We start from the raw sequence: 15,906 nt of genomic DNA, 5'->3' as shown, positions 1-15,906 counted from the left end.
TTGAGAGCAATTACATATTCGGACGAAGAAACAAACTTACTAGTAGCTTTATCACAATGAGCTATTTTCATAGGCAATGAAGAATGGTCAGATTTAAGATATGGTTGCGACGAAACTGAACTTTCATTACAGTTGGACAAACTATACTCAATCGATCTTTCTTGCATAAATTTACTTTCTCCATTTACTTCCATAGTAATCATTCCAACCCTTAATTCATATACATCTAACACATCACTGTCCATATCATCCGAAGAAACAGGTTCAACAGCCTGTACAGCGTTAGCCTTGTACTTGCTATAAGGTTTAGTACTATTAGTTTCTTTATTGCGCTGTAACTTGAAACACTGGAAAACATCGTGACCCAATTTCTTACAGTATCTGCAATGCTTGAAATATAGTTGCTTTCTTTCCCGTTCATTTTTACTTCCCTCATTATCCGATTGATTTTGTCTGAACCTAAGATTGGATCCACTTGACACAGTATTTTGGAATTTCCAGCTACCCTGTTTTGGATTAGAATTTGCACCGCAGTTCAAACGTGTATCGCCCTTGCACTTATTTACCTTTGCGCGGTTAGTGTTCACAAAATTAACATTGGCCTGGACGTAATACTCCTTCATATCTGCTTCTAATTTTTCCATCTGCTTAGCTACCTCAAAAGCTTTGTGAAATTCCATTACATTGTCAGCAATGAGTTTCTTACGAATAGTGTTAGATCTGATTCCGCTAATTAGTGAATCAAATAAAGCAATGGAAAGAAACTCACCATAACCACACTGCTCTCCGATCTTTCTTAATCTCCTTACAAAATCTTCTATTTGTTCGTCTTCTTCTTGTACACATTTTCTAAGCTTTAACCTTTGCACAATATAGTTACTTGATGGATTATAATCTTTGTGCAATTTCCTGATAGGATTTATCATGAGGCAATGTAGGTGCAAATAATTCACCCAGAACTTCATATGGCTTGTTTCCAATGACAGATATTAATCTAGGAACTTTCTTGTCCTCTGGAATAGCTTGTGTTTGACAATAATTATCAAAGCGCTCCAAATACGCTACTATCGATCCATCTTGGGGATAATATTTATCAAAACCAGCTACTAAAGCCATTATACATTTACACTATAACACAAAGCTTAGAAATGAAATATACTTATCCTTGATTTCTAACTAAATTCTCGTCGCCATGTATAGATCTCTGTCGTGTATTCACACGCAGAGGTTAATTGATTCACACACGTAGGTACTTCACAGTATAAAGATAAAAACGAGGATACAAAATAACGATTTAATACTAAACTTACAATAACCATTTCTAAGATGGCTGAACTCCCAATTTTATCTATAACAACTTTACAAACAATTGAATATCGATTCAGATATTATGCACACTTAACACTACCTCTACTCCATCGCCTAACCGTTATCGATTCCCATACAGCACAATCCTCCAGAGAACATCCATTGGATATCCAGCTGAGATAATCCAAATTCCACAAATTGCCACCTTCCAAAGGAGAGGAATTGCTTCAATTTTGCATTTCAAAAGTTATCGAGCAACTTTACATTGATGATCCTTATTCAAGCTCCTGGAGAGAGTACACCCGCCAGTACTCTCGAGTAGGGATGGCCAGATCCGGATCCGGTACTTTCGTATCCGAATCCAGATCCAAAATTTTCGGATCCGGATCGAGTACTTTCGGATCCGGATCCGGATCCGTTTTGCCATCCCACATGCGCTTCTTTGGAAAGTAAGAATGTTTTTATAACATATTGTTACCTGCTAATATACATATATATATAATACACACATATACACATGTACTATATATAGTGTGTGTGCGCGCGTGCGCGATTTGTAATTAATTAATACTATTACAAGGGAGGTCTAAGTCTCCCCCTCCGATTTCCATGAAACTTGGCAGGTGTGTGTATAAATGGGCCCAAAGGAAGAAATACGTGTTGTTTTGTTTCGGCTAAAAAACTGTTTTAGGGGGCAACCCCCTTCAAATGTCTAGATGAGAACAAATTTACGTGGGCACTTGACCCCTGTGTCCCCCTCCGATTTTCATGAAACTTCGCAGGTGTATAGAGGTGCCCAAAGGAAGAAATACGTGTTTTTTTGTCTCGGCTAAAAATCTGTTCTAGGGGGGCAACCTCCCATTAAATGTCAAGATGAGGACAAATTGAAGTGGGGATCTGACCCCTATGTTCCCCTCCGATTTCCATGAAACGTGGCAGGTGTATAGAGGGGCCCAAAGAAGAAATACGTGTTTTTGTGTTTCAGCTAAAAAACGGTTTTAGGGGGCAACCCCCCTTCAAATGTCACTTAGATAACCTCCCTTGTTAGTCTTACACTTTGTAATTATACAACACTTCATATATTATAATGTTTTATTTTAATTAGTAAAAGTGTAACTGTGGAAAAATTGTATAATTTTTGTATAACATTTCTATCTTGTTATATGTGTTAAAGGTTTGATCCTGGAATGGAATGTCTCACATTTATGTGTGTTTCCATTTCCAATACTTTCGAATAAATAATTATTCGTTTCAATGCATTTACAAAATCACCTCCCGACATTTTATGTTAAACAAGTAAGATTATTTTTGTGCACGAGTGTGTTAGCCGATGCGTAGCAAAGTATTTTAGGAACAACACTTGAAAAAAATTATTGTAGGACCAACAAATGAAAAATCTCTTTGTAATCGAAGATCATAATACCTTTTAGGTTGTGGTAATATTATAATGGGATTGGATACGAAACTCTCGGATCCGGATTTTCGGATCCGGATCCAGATCCGAAACTTTCGGACCCGGACCTGGATCGGATCCGGATCCGTTTGGCCATCCCTGCTCTCGGGTAGCTGGCCTTACCTTACTCACACCAGTTACTCAAATCAGTGTTGCCAGATGCCAGCGTGGAAACGCGCTTGATTTCAGTTTAAAAATCACCAGAAAAGCACTAGGCAAAGCGAAAAAATCACCAGAAATAGCGCTACGTCATAAAAAGGTGAATTATAGCATGCAATAGTATATTTTCGTTTATAGAGCATAACCATCATCATCATCTGACAAAGAAAACGTCTTCTTTATGAGAATCTTGGCCCGTGGATAGTTCGTTCATCAATTCCAAAACTTGTGCGTTCTTTCGACAGAACTTCCCGTGGTAAAGAGGAATTGTGATGAAAGCCATAGCTACGGTTAGGAAAAGCGGGGGGGGGGGGGGGGGGGGAAGTTGGAAACCAACTGGAGGCCTAATTCAATAAAAGTATAATAAAGCAACTCTGTCAATCAATCAATATTACAAATGATTCTGAAAATTTTCCATGTGTGCTATTTTGGATGAGCAGCAGAGCGGAATGAGGCTGACTGCGGGAACGTTTCTGCTTCTGGGTTGCAAACGCACCATGACAACCACTGCTGCAGGCATTCAATCCTATCTGGTTGTTACCGGAATGCCTCTTGTAAGTGCAGTGGTGTCTTTCGTCTCCAGGCAATGTATTTTACGGTGATTATAATATTTCCGTTACGCAATGAGTACATACGTCATCCAGAGGTCCTCCACAGAGGATTCATTTCAAGGTCGTTACCTAATGCCGCATGTGATGGCTTCAAAGGCGGTTAGGTTAGCGGGACGGCGGGATTATGAAACAGGTGGAGATAACAGCGGTGAGGGCAGAGTTAAGCATGCAAGTGAAGTTTTCGCGGTTGTTCCTTTCGCGCTTATTCATTCACGGTTATTCCGTTCAAACTTATTCGCTCGCGCTTAGACCGCTTCGCTTTAATTCGTCGCGCTTAATCTGTTTCGCGATTTTTCCTTTATTCCGGAGTTCAATTTTGGTTTCGCGCTTAAACGGCTTCGCTGCTATTCCATTCGCGCTTATTTCACTTCGCGATTAAACCTTTCGCGCTTTTCCTTTTCGCGATTAAACCTTTCGCGCTTATTCCACTTCGCTATTAAACCCTTCGAGCTTATCCCACTTCGCGATTAAACCTTTCGCGCTTTTTCCTCTTCGCGATTAAACCTTTCGCGCTTTTTCCAATTCGAGATTAAACCTTTCGCGCTTATTCCACTTCGCGCTTATTCCACTTCGCGATTATTCCACTTCGCGATTAAACCTTTCACGCTTATTCCATTTCGCGATTAAACCTTTCGCGCTTTTTCCTCTTCGCGATTAAACCTTTCGCGCTTATTCCAATTCGCGATTAAACCTTTCGTGCTTATTCCACTTCGCGATTAAATCTATCGCGCTTATTCCACTTCGGGATTAAACCTTTCGCGATTATTCCACTTCGCGATTAAATCTTTCGCGCTTATTCCACTTCGGGATTAAATCTTTCGCGCTTATTCCACTTCGCGATTAAACCTTTTGCGCTTATTCCACTTAGCGATTAAACCTTTCGCGCTTATTCCACTTCGCGATTAAACCTTTCGCGATTAAACCTTTCGCGATTAAACCTTTCCCGCTTATTCCACTTCGCGATTAAACCTTTCGGTCTTATTCCACTTCGCGATTAAACCTTTCGTGCTTTTTCCACTTCGCGATTAAACCTTTCGTGTTTATTCCACTTCGGGATTAAACCTTTCGCGATTATTTCACTTCGCGATTAAATCTTTCGCGCTTATTCCACTTCGGGATTAAACCTTTCGCGCTTATTCCACTTCGCGATTAAACCTTTTGCGCTTATTCCACTTCGCGATTAAAACTTTCTCGCTTATTCCACTTCCAGATTAAACCTTTCGCGCTTATTCCACTTCACGATTAAACCTTTCGTGCGTATTCCACTTTGCGATTAAACCTTTAGCGGATATTCCACTTCGCGATTAAACCTTTCGCGCTTATTCCACTTCGCGATTAAACATTTCGCGCTTATTTCACTTCGCGATTAAACCTTTCGCGCTTATTCCACTTCACGATTAAACCTTTCGCGCTTATTCCTTTTGCGATTAAACCTTTCCCGCTTATTCCACTTCGCGATTAAACCTTTCGCGCTTATTCCACTTCGCGATTAAACCTTTCGCAATTATTCCACTTCGCAATTAAACCCTTCGCGTTTTATCCTGTATTACGTTTAGCGGTTTTGCCTTTTCGCGCTTTAAGGACTTCGCGCACTGAGACGCGGGGAGACACGAAAAAATCCGGCAACAGAACTTCTATCGTTTGCTTCTATTGAAATGAAATGGTGTAACGCTTACTGCAGGGGAACGTGCGCCACCGAAGCCCGGATTTTCCTGCTAGAAGTCTGCAGGTTATCTTATCACTGAGACCCAGAAGCGAAACTGTTCCGTTCAGTGAGCGTCCAGCTTAATCCCTTTCGCGGTTATTCCACTGCCCCACGCACCCACGAGAGTTGCCATACGCGCGCATGGTTCCGCGTACAACACGCGGTTCAGTAGGTCCTCAACAATGTCCACAGTCTCGTCAACAATAGCTTATGTGAGTTATTAAGTAGAGGTCAGTGTTCCTTCCATATTATTAAAAAAAAATCACTATTTGACCCGTTTAATAAAAGTCTAGGAGTTATCTTGAAAACCAAGTCTGAAAAGAGAGATTTCATGCTAAAAAAAAATATGTTTTGTGTGTGTTCCGTTATTTGTAGAGCAGTGAATAAGCATGCAATTTCTTTAAGGATTTGCAAAAGGAATTTAAACTTCCTGCGTCTTGAGGAGAGAAACTGAAAAGAAAAATCTAGAGTTGTGTGTCTGATACGTAGGATAAGGTTTTCGTGGAGATTTATAAACGATTGATAAAGCTGCTCTCAAGAAGATTAGTTCTTCTGCTAAATACAGGGTGTCCATAAATTATCTTTACAACTTTAGACTTGAATAACTTGAAAAGTATACAAGATAATGACAAACGGTTTTCAACGTGTGACAAGAAAACTCATAAAGTTTTTGTATTTTCCAGGTGACGCAAATTTGACGAAAAATGTGGACGCCACAGGAAAAAGCTCAGTGTGTAGCCTGGTTTATAGAGACGAGGTCCGATACCCAAGTGCAACGGAACGTTCGGACACAGTATGGAAGGGAACCACCATTCGGGCTTGGCATACGTCATTCATGGAAACGGGTAGTGTTCTCCATAAACAGGGAGCGGGTGTCAGACGCCAATGTGGGCAGGGTGCGGCAGGCGTTTGCAAGCAGTCCGACAAAATCAGTGCGTGCGGCAGCCAGAGAGTTGGCAACAGTGCACAAAGTCTAGTATAAGAGATTACGTCTGTATGCTTACAAAGTGCAGCTGCTTCAGGCACTTGGGTATCAGACTTCGTCTCTATAAACAAGGCTACACACTCAGCTTTTTCCTGTGATGTCCACATTTTTCGTTAAATCTGCGTCACCTGGAAAACACAAAAACTTTATGAGTTTTCTTGTCAAATGTTGAAAACAGTTTGTCATTATCTAGTATAGTTTTCAAGTTATTCAAGTCTAAAGTTGTAAAGATAATTTATGGACACCCTGTACTTCTGGCATTACTCATCTTCAGCATAAAGGTTGATCAGAAAGGACCAGAAACGCTATATAAGTCATACCGCGATTGTAATAATTAATACCTTTTGACAATGGGAGATCATATTTCATTTATTGTTAATGATGGTGTATCATTTTCCATGAAAGGAGGGATGGGGGTAAACTGTGATGTCCCGTTTTTCGGTCAAAATATTATGGTCACCCTATCTACACGTAAGCTACGATAGTCTACATTCGTACACGTAGACTATTTTTACACGTAGAGATAAGGTAATCTGTGTAAACAACATGGACAAAGGTGATGGCTTAGCAAAGGGCCTTGTAGAGGTAAAACAAAATTATATCAGTTGTTAACGTGTGAGAAGAACAGTGGCGTGCATACAATGTAAGCTACCGAAGCATTGCTTCGGAATGCAATAACTTAACAATATACCGGGTGTCCCAGAAGAGTCATTCCATGCCAAATCAACACAGATATGTGCAATTTTTAACCTGACCATCTCCGATTTTCATGAAATTTGGGGAATTGAAACTATGCATGGAACTTAGTAACTATGAAACTTTTTAGTCTCGTGCGTCTTGTATTTGTTAAATTATTCAAGGTCAAAGTTAGCAGAAATTGCCCTTTTTGGGCCCGCTTAGCTATACTAAATGTGCTGTAACTCCACCACTATTTCGCCTAGAAAGCTCAAATAAAGCTTATTGTACAGGGAATTGAACAAGCTTTCCATTGATATATAACAAGCCCACCTTTGGATTAAAATATAATTTTGTCACGTGACCTTGACTTTTGACCTTGAATATCTCAAAACATGTCATCACCAAAAATCGTGAAAAAAATATATTTGGTCCCTCATGCCATACTCTAAAACATATCAAAAAAATATTCTGGGACTGCAATGGGATCAGAAGACACAAAATAATATGTTTAACTATGTGACTGATAAAAGCTTCATTACATGAACTACGACGAGTCAAATGTCCCTTAACACCCCCTACAAAATGTAAAGGAGTTATCCTGGTCATGAAAGAAATATGTTAGGCACAGGGAGATCTCTAGCTGTGTGTGTCAAGCTCAGGTCCGGCATATTGTTGACCGCCATATTGAATTCAACGCAAAAATTTCAAAGGAAAGTGGGTGATGTGAAATATTAAATCAGGCTAGAATTTCACGAGAAATGAAGCGGCGAAGGTTTTTCCAAAGTATATTTAACCAGAAAAAAAAATTACTGCATAATTGTAATCATTTTCCCCTTTTCGAGGTGTTAAAAACAAAGTATTAAGAATGCTCCTAACGGGTTAGGAACTCGTCGAGATCACGCTGACATCTTGGGACAGAAATAAGTATACGCACCATTGCATATGATTTTAATCAGAAACATTCACCAAATACTTGAATAGTGGAGAATATTGAGAAAAGTATCTCAAACAATTACGTGACACTTCCTTTGGAATGAAAAATTCTTCAGTGACGATGCTAATTTTTATGTTCCCGGTAAAGTTAATAAAAATTATACGCAATACCTGTGATTTGATAATCTACAGTAGACAGATCCCAGCCGAATGGTAGTTGCTGGTAAGCTAATGATGTGCTATAGTGTATAGAGAACGGGAATGGTTGGTCATATTCAACAACAGAACCTGAAATGGTGAGGGCTTCTTGGATGTGTTATGTTAAGTGAACAGGTTTTTCATCCTTGCTTACGGGGTATGGCACTTTTCCAGAGTTTTGAAACAGGACAGTGTGTGACCACACTATGTGAACATTTTGGAAATGTCTTCATGGTAAATTTCTAGATAGATTGATGGACAGATGGGGATCTATTAAAAGGCCTGCACATTCCCCAGATCTAACATCTTGGGAGGACTTTTACCTTCAGAAACATTTGAAGAGAATGGTGCATGCACTAAAAGTCCCTGATATTGACCATCTGAGAGAAGGCATAGTTGCTGATTGCGATGATGTTGCACCTGCTACATTGCCAAATGTTCTATGTGAGTGTGAGAGACGTCAACAAGTGAGCTCACAGGAATATTGAAAACACTATAATGTGTATATATCGTAAGTGAAAGATATGCCTATAACGTTTTGCTGCCTAAAAATAAGTTGGAAAAACCTTCGCTGCTTCATTTCTCGTGAAATTCTAGCCTGATTTGATATTTCACATCACCCACTTTCCTTTGAAATTTTTGCGTTGAATTCAATATGGCGGTCAACAATATGCCGGACCTGCGCTTGACACACACAGCTAGAGATCTCCCTGTGCCTAACATATTTCTTTCATGACCAGGATAACTCCTTTACATTTTGTAGGGGGTGTTAAGGGACATTTGACTCGTCGTAGTTCATGTAATGAAGCTTTTATCAGTCACATAGTTAAACATATTATTTTGTGTCTTCTGATCCCATTGCAGTCCCAGAATATTTTTTTGATATGTTTTAGAGTATGGCATGAGGGACCAAATATATTTTTTTCACGATTTTTGGTGATGACATGTTTTGAGATATTCAAGGTCAAAAGTCAAGGTCACGTGACAAAATTATATTTTAATCCAAAGGTGGGCTTGTTATATATCAATGGAAAGCTTGTTCAATTCCCTGTACAATAAGCTTTATTTGAGCTTTCTAGGCGAAATAGTGGCGGAGTTACAGCACATTTAGTATAGCTAAGCGGGCCCAAAAAGGGCAATTTTTGCGAACTTTGACCTTGAATAATTTAACAATTAAAAGACGCACGAGACTAAAAATTTTCATAGTTACTAAGTTCCATGCATAGTTTCAACTCCCCAAATTTCATGAAAATCGGAGATGGTCAGGTCAAAGGCTGTGTTGATTTCGCATGGAATGACTCAGAAGTCTTTCCCTGATTACAAACTTTATTCATATCCGCTATATGGAATGTAGAGATATGAAAGTGGTGCCAAAATATTGGAAAACTAACCAAGTTTTTTCGTTGCAGATTTGAGTAACGTGGCTGTACTGTAGCAGTGTCAGTGCCCAGAAAACCGGAAATGTTCACAAATCAGGAAAAAGTTCAGCATGTTCTCTGGTATCACGAGACCCGGTCACCAATAAGACTGCAGAGGAACTTTCAAATGTACAGAATTCTTTCGTTTAGAATATCTGACATCAATAAGTTGGTATTTAAAAAATGGAATTGATCTTCATTCCCAAATCCTGTCAATAGTGTTGCCCACGAGACGAGACTTTGGCCTGTCTCGTCTCGTGGAAATGCTGTGAAATGCTGTCTCGTCTCGAAAATATTCGTTTGTCTCGAGACACATGATCAATCTCGTCTCGTCTCGAATTTTTAAAAGCCTATCCCGTCTCGTCCCGTGGGCAACACTCTCTGTCAAGTCCAAGAAACATTGTATGGAAAGATGCCACCCGATGTCAAGAGCATTAATTCCGGATTCCTTGGCACTGACACTGCTACACTACAGCCACATTACTGAAACCTTCAACAAATAAACTTGGTTAGTTTTCCAACATTTTGGACACTTGGATAACCTCCCTTGTTAGTCTTACACTTTTTAATTATATAACACTGCATATATTATAATGTTTTATTTTAATTTGTAAAACTCTAACTGTAGAACAATTGTATAATTTTTGTATAACATTTATGCGTAGCAAAGTATTTTAGGGACAAGAGTTGAAAAAAAAAATCTTGAAGGACCAACTAATTAAAAATTTCTTTGTAATCGAAGATCATAATACCTTTTAAGGTGTGGTAATATTATAATGTAAGTAATACATACTTGGTATATAGTAATAAGTAGGGGCATGCATATTTCGTTTTTGACGAAAAAACGAAATTTGAAAAAAAAACACATTGTAGTGTTAATTTTTCATATTTTTGAAAGGTGTGAGATGCATTTTGTGACCATGTTTTGTCACGAAATAATGCGAAATGAACTGCAAAAAGCGAAATTAACTCTTAAACACAAAATGTAGGGTTTATTCACCGACGCGGCACCTTCTGAGGTCTGAATTATCCTGAGAGTTATGCAATTCCCGGAAAATTGATTAATTCTGCTGTTAATATTGGAGAAACAAACATTGACTCCTTTACACAGAAATAAACTTAATACTCGGATAACTACATAAATTGGCTATTAGAAGTGAAATGTTAATTCTGTGGAATAAGTGTAGTTTTTAAATCAAATTTCAGGATTATATTCACAATTTTAAAACCAAAATGTCTTTTTATATAACACTTTTGATCCAATTTTTCACCGCTATAATACCGATATTTTATTTTATTTACCGCTTTTGAACCCGAAATTGACTCAGTTTTTATACCGAAATTTTGCTTTTTTATTTACCAAAAATATGTGCCTCTAGTAATAAGTCATGTGTTTTTCTGTCTCTGGTCATAGCCTCCCCAAAGTTGATAGTTTAGCGGTCTCAGCCCCCAAAGTTGATGGTCTAAAACATTTCAAGTGTGTATTTAAAGTTAAGTTCATGTGGCACAATTCAGAGTAAACTTTACAAGAGAAGCAAAATAATACATTAGATCCTCTTAAGCAAAATTATTTGGGGGGCTCTGCCCCCACATCGTTAACATTGGGGGGGCTCAAGCCCCCAAGCCCCATGGAGTCGGCGCCTATGACTACTGACATGATAAAGCTATGGTTTGTGTGGCTTGAAATGAGCAATTGATCTGTATGATTCTCCAACTGTTACATTAGGTTAGGTTAGGTTCAAGATTTTATTTTTCACTCTAGGCAGAAGGTTAGTAATATTTGCAAGGCATGCCTCTTTCTTTGCACATTCAACATGAAAATTGACTGTAATATTACTATATGTTTTAACCCAAGCGAACTCGATGGTTTTTCCATTTTTTGTATTGTTGAACGAAATGAGGACAGTTGGGTTCAACATAATTGGGAGATGTATCCGGTGCTGAACTATTAAATAATAATGATAATAAAACTGGGGGGAAGGACAGTTTACTTTCTCGTCGTAGACAAGGTTTAGTATGTTAGGGCGTAAGATGTGGGGAAAAAAGGGGACAACTGCCCCACCCCACACCCCGTAATCTCCGCCACTGAATGAGAAAAAATTACAAAGATTCTTATAGGAGGATTTAAGAGGCCATATCATGGGCAGCGGAAAAACAGACCTTCATTCAGAACACTTTTACTCGAAAACTATTTGAGACATTTGAATGAGCTTTGTGGTGAATTGATTAGAAAGGATGAATCTTAACAGTGAAAATTGAAATTTTTTTATCACTTCCATATTTTAAAAGATATTAGCTGTCAAATATCTCAGTTTTTGGATCGGCGTATAGAGCCCGATTCTAAGTTACTGTAAAAAATTAACCTTGCAAGCCTTTCTTGCATCCTTCCTGAGTAAACTGATTTTTTGTTTTTTCAAATTGAGAGGCCCATTGTGACAATACGGCATTTGCAAACATTGATATGCATTTTCAAACAGCTTTGAGAATGGCTTTATTCGAGCCATAGCGGGGCTGGCCATCGGCTGGCGGGGTTATGTTCAAGTCCTACAAGTTCAGCCGTCTGCCGATAGATGACTCTGACCAGGTTTTACAATAGTGGGCGTGGCTTCGCTTACTTCTTCTTCTACCCTTGGCATTGTCTTTTCCCTTGGGGGCGGCTTTTGACCGTGCTCCGACCATTTCGGAAAATCCAAAGTTGATTCCCTTCACCCGGCTGTTTTTTCATTGTGTTTCATTTGTCTTATTTATATTTTCCAAAAGAATAAATACATTAGTACAGAGACTGTCCCATTTGAATCTTACATACATTATAGCAAAATTAAAGTTTGTTTTAAGTCAATTACATGCTCGATTAGGGTAATCGGGACTGGGGCTACAGGATACAGTGGGATCCAGACCACTGTGTAGTTCTACCGGGGATCGAACGTGAGATCCCTTGAATACAAGGCGAGATAATTACTACTAATTTCATCGAGGAAACTCAAGGACTTATTTGGGGAGGGGTCCAGACCCCTCCCCAAGAAAGACTTACCAAGTGCAAGAATTAAATAATGAAAATATATTTGTGTAGCATTTATTACATAATCGATGGTTATAATTTCCTTTGAACTTATTGATTGATTTGTTGATTTTGCACAGAAAGGCTAATCGGGACTGGACTTACAGTTTAAAGTGAGATTCGAACCACAACTTGCATCCACCGGGTATCTAACCTGGGATCCCTTAATTACAAGGCAACGACGATACCACTGCGCCATCGAGGAGGCCCACTCTTTGAACTTATTGGAAGAAAGATTGGAATTAGGGGGCTTATAAGGACAGTACCAAACAGTGGCGTGCGGTGATAAATCAGGCAAGGGAACAGGTCACCTGCGCTTGCCCCCCCCCCCCCCCCGCATGGATGTAATTATATAATACAGTAGATGAAGTAAAATTCAACCCTTATTGAAATGAACCAAATAAATATACGATTCATATACTGTATTACAAATTGTCAGAAGTGACAAACATGAGGCACGTTAAAATTATTTGACAATAATAATGTTAAAGCAAATGTGATATAATATAAAGAAAACATTAAAAATAAAATTGTTGATGCACAACAAAGAAAAAATTGATAATATAAATTTTTGAGTGATCAGAGAAAAAATAATACTTTGTCGGAACCTGTTTCATCTCTTTATTATTAGATTAAGTTGTTTTTTCATAGAGTTGACTATTCTTGTAATTCAACGCCCTCAATGCAATAATGGCTCACAGATGGCTTGAGTTTTTTTCATGACGTTCGCTAGATTAGTAGAAGTTGTTAATGTGACAAAACCCGAACTATTCCAGACTCCCTTCTCAGGATCAAACAAGGACAACAATATAATTTGCCACTGGAAGAATATCCAGTTAATAATTTTACAGAGTTGTAGTAACTCGTTTTAAAATGCCTTGTGTATGATTTCGTAACATATTCAGTTAGAATATGTGTTGGTTTGTTGTATTTTCTGCGAAGTTCAATGAACTAAAGGCTTTCGTCCTCAGCCGGTCGATCATACAACACTCGCAACATTACTCAATGTAATAATTCTAGAACGTTTTCTGGGTGTTATATCCATACTGAAAACACGTAGGAACACGGAGCACAACAAAAGCGTGTTTATTCTACTACAGCCAAGCACTCACAAAAGTCTGTTGGTTAACAATTGGCATTGCACCACAACGACAATAATGAAACAACAAAAATGCTTCAAACCTTGCAATTGTTGCAATTGTTGTAAACAGTATCAAGTACGCATCAAACAGTTAGCTGATACTACTAGTATAAGTGTATGTTACGTATTTATTCGATTATCTCCCATAAAAGGTGGAGGACTGTGGAAGGGTGATTTTTCTCTCTTTGTCCTCATTAATTTGCACAGCACTGTATGTGTGAGTGTGTGTTCCCCGTATCTATAGCCCGTATCCATCGGTTAGATTACCATTCTTATATGTATTTTTTCTTTGTATTTCTTATTTGTCTGTAATTTTTATATATTTTTTATATACTGCTGTTTCACTACATCTAACACGGATGATCTTTCTTCTTTCTCGCCGTTACCTCATTTCTGCAGGTTTCATTTTTTTAATTAGTATTTCATACTCTCGGTCTCGACTACTTCAAACATACCTGAACGTTATTTATCTACTTCATTATTTACAGATTATCATAATCGAAATTACAATCATAAAGATAAATCGTAAGTGTCAACTGTGAACCTGTGTGCCGTCATTTCACATATTCAGGCGAATTCAGTTTTCCGAGGTTCTAAGAGTTGAAACGAGACGCCAGCCCCATAGATCAGTCCCTGGGCAGGATTGTCGTTTGGTGCCTCCCTTTCCTCCGCACTACTAAGCACCGACATTTTATGCATGTCTTTCGATACTTTCTTCTTATGCAATGGTTTATAATATTTACACATTACAAAATGTGAAATTATGAAACAATTAAAAATCAGTAAATGAAACAACAACAACAATAATATATTAGACCTTGGTGGCGTCACTTCATCATCATCGCGATTAGCCGAAGTTGGCTAAAAAATTACGCTAAATAACAGAAATTGAATAAAATATATAAATAATACTTGTTAAATTTGAAGATCAGTAAAGCCGGCGAATGGCAAAACTGTCATAAAAGTAACAACAATAACAGCGGCGCAGCGTAGCGACCATTTTATTTTCAGAAAGGGTTTGCGTTCCTAGAAACTCCTCTATCCCTCTCCAGTAGTCGGGGCATCAACCCATCTCATGGTAGGTGTAAAGAAAATCCACCCACTGTTTATAAGTTAGACTGTAAATATTTATTTCCCACCAGAATACTACCGATCTGCAGGAAATTTGAACACCAGACCTTGAATATAGTAGTTACTGTTTTTAATATACGAAGATAAAAAGATACTCGTTCGTCTAGAGAACAATCCAATCAACGTTCGTCTAATATCACTAAGGTAGCCAGGCTAGGACTTAGGGGCGTGCGGGCAATTCAACCCGATTTAAGAAACACTTCAACTACCCCAACTTACGAGGAATTTATATTCAAGCTCTCAGCCTCGAACCCCTGTCCTTTAGTAATTTCAACAATCTGAAATATTACATGCAGATATTCTGAAAATACACAGTTTCATTTCATGCAATGTACAGAGAGAAATGTCATTCCTTTAAATTAACAGTTCCTGTCACGTTTCACACAGCTGTAGGATAACATGTCACACAAACTGCGTTCAATGAAGCGACAAGGATATTTCACGCCGTCTAAAGCAAAATATTCACTGGGCATGCGCGAACAAGCCAGGGCGACACGATGCACGGTATGAAAAAGAACTCAGTCCGAGGGACACACAAGCAACAGACGACACAAGCTGAATGGTTGATTGCGTTCATTACTGAGAGCCAGTTACCAAGAGACACGTGCTGCTTGTCGCGTGTTGCTTCGATATGAAGTATCCCTAAAAGTAAGCAGCTTTTGAAGCACAGTATGAACAGTTAGTAGGCAGACAGCAGTGACAAAACATATGTAATGATCTATAATATATATATATATATATATATATATATATATATATATATATATATATATATAGATAGAGAGAGAGAGAGAGAGAGAGAGAGAGAGAGAGAGAGAGATAGAAAGAATAAATTGCCTATAAATCTGTACCCTAATCATAACTTATTAAACATATCAAAACATATTTTTTCATTCATCATTTTTTTACGCTTACAATAACCTCTAATTATTAGCTACTACTAAATCAATTTTTGTATTTTCCATCTAACATCTTATTCTATTTAGCTCTTGCCAGTAGGAATTTTATCTTCTTATGTACATATTTTTGGCCTCCATCTCATCCACTTATCATTAATTAATTTCCTCAATTATCTCATCCAACTCGTTTGCATTTCCACCCTTCTACATAGGAGTTGTAGCTTTCCTG

Source organism: Lepisma saccharinum, chromosome 29 (assembly GCF_977018435.1).
Source record: "Lepisma saccharinum chromosome 29, izLepSacc3.1, whole genome shotgun sequence".
In the NCBI taxonomy this organism is placed as follows: domain Eukaryota; kingdom Metazoa; phylum Arthropoda; class Insecta; order Zygentoma; family Lepismatidae; genus Lepisma; species Lepisma saccharinum.
Note: the sequence above shows the minus strand (reverse complement) of the source record.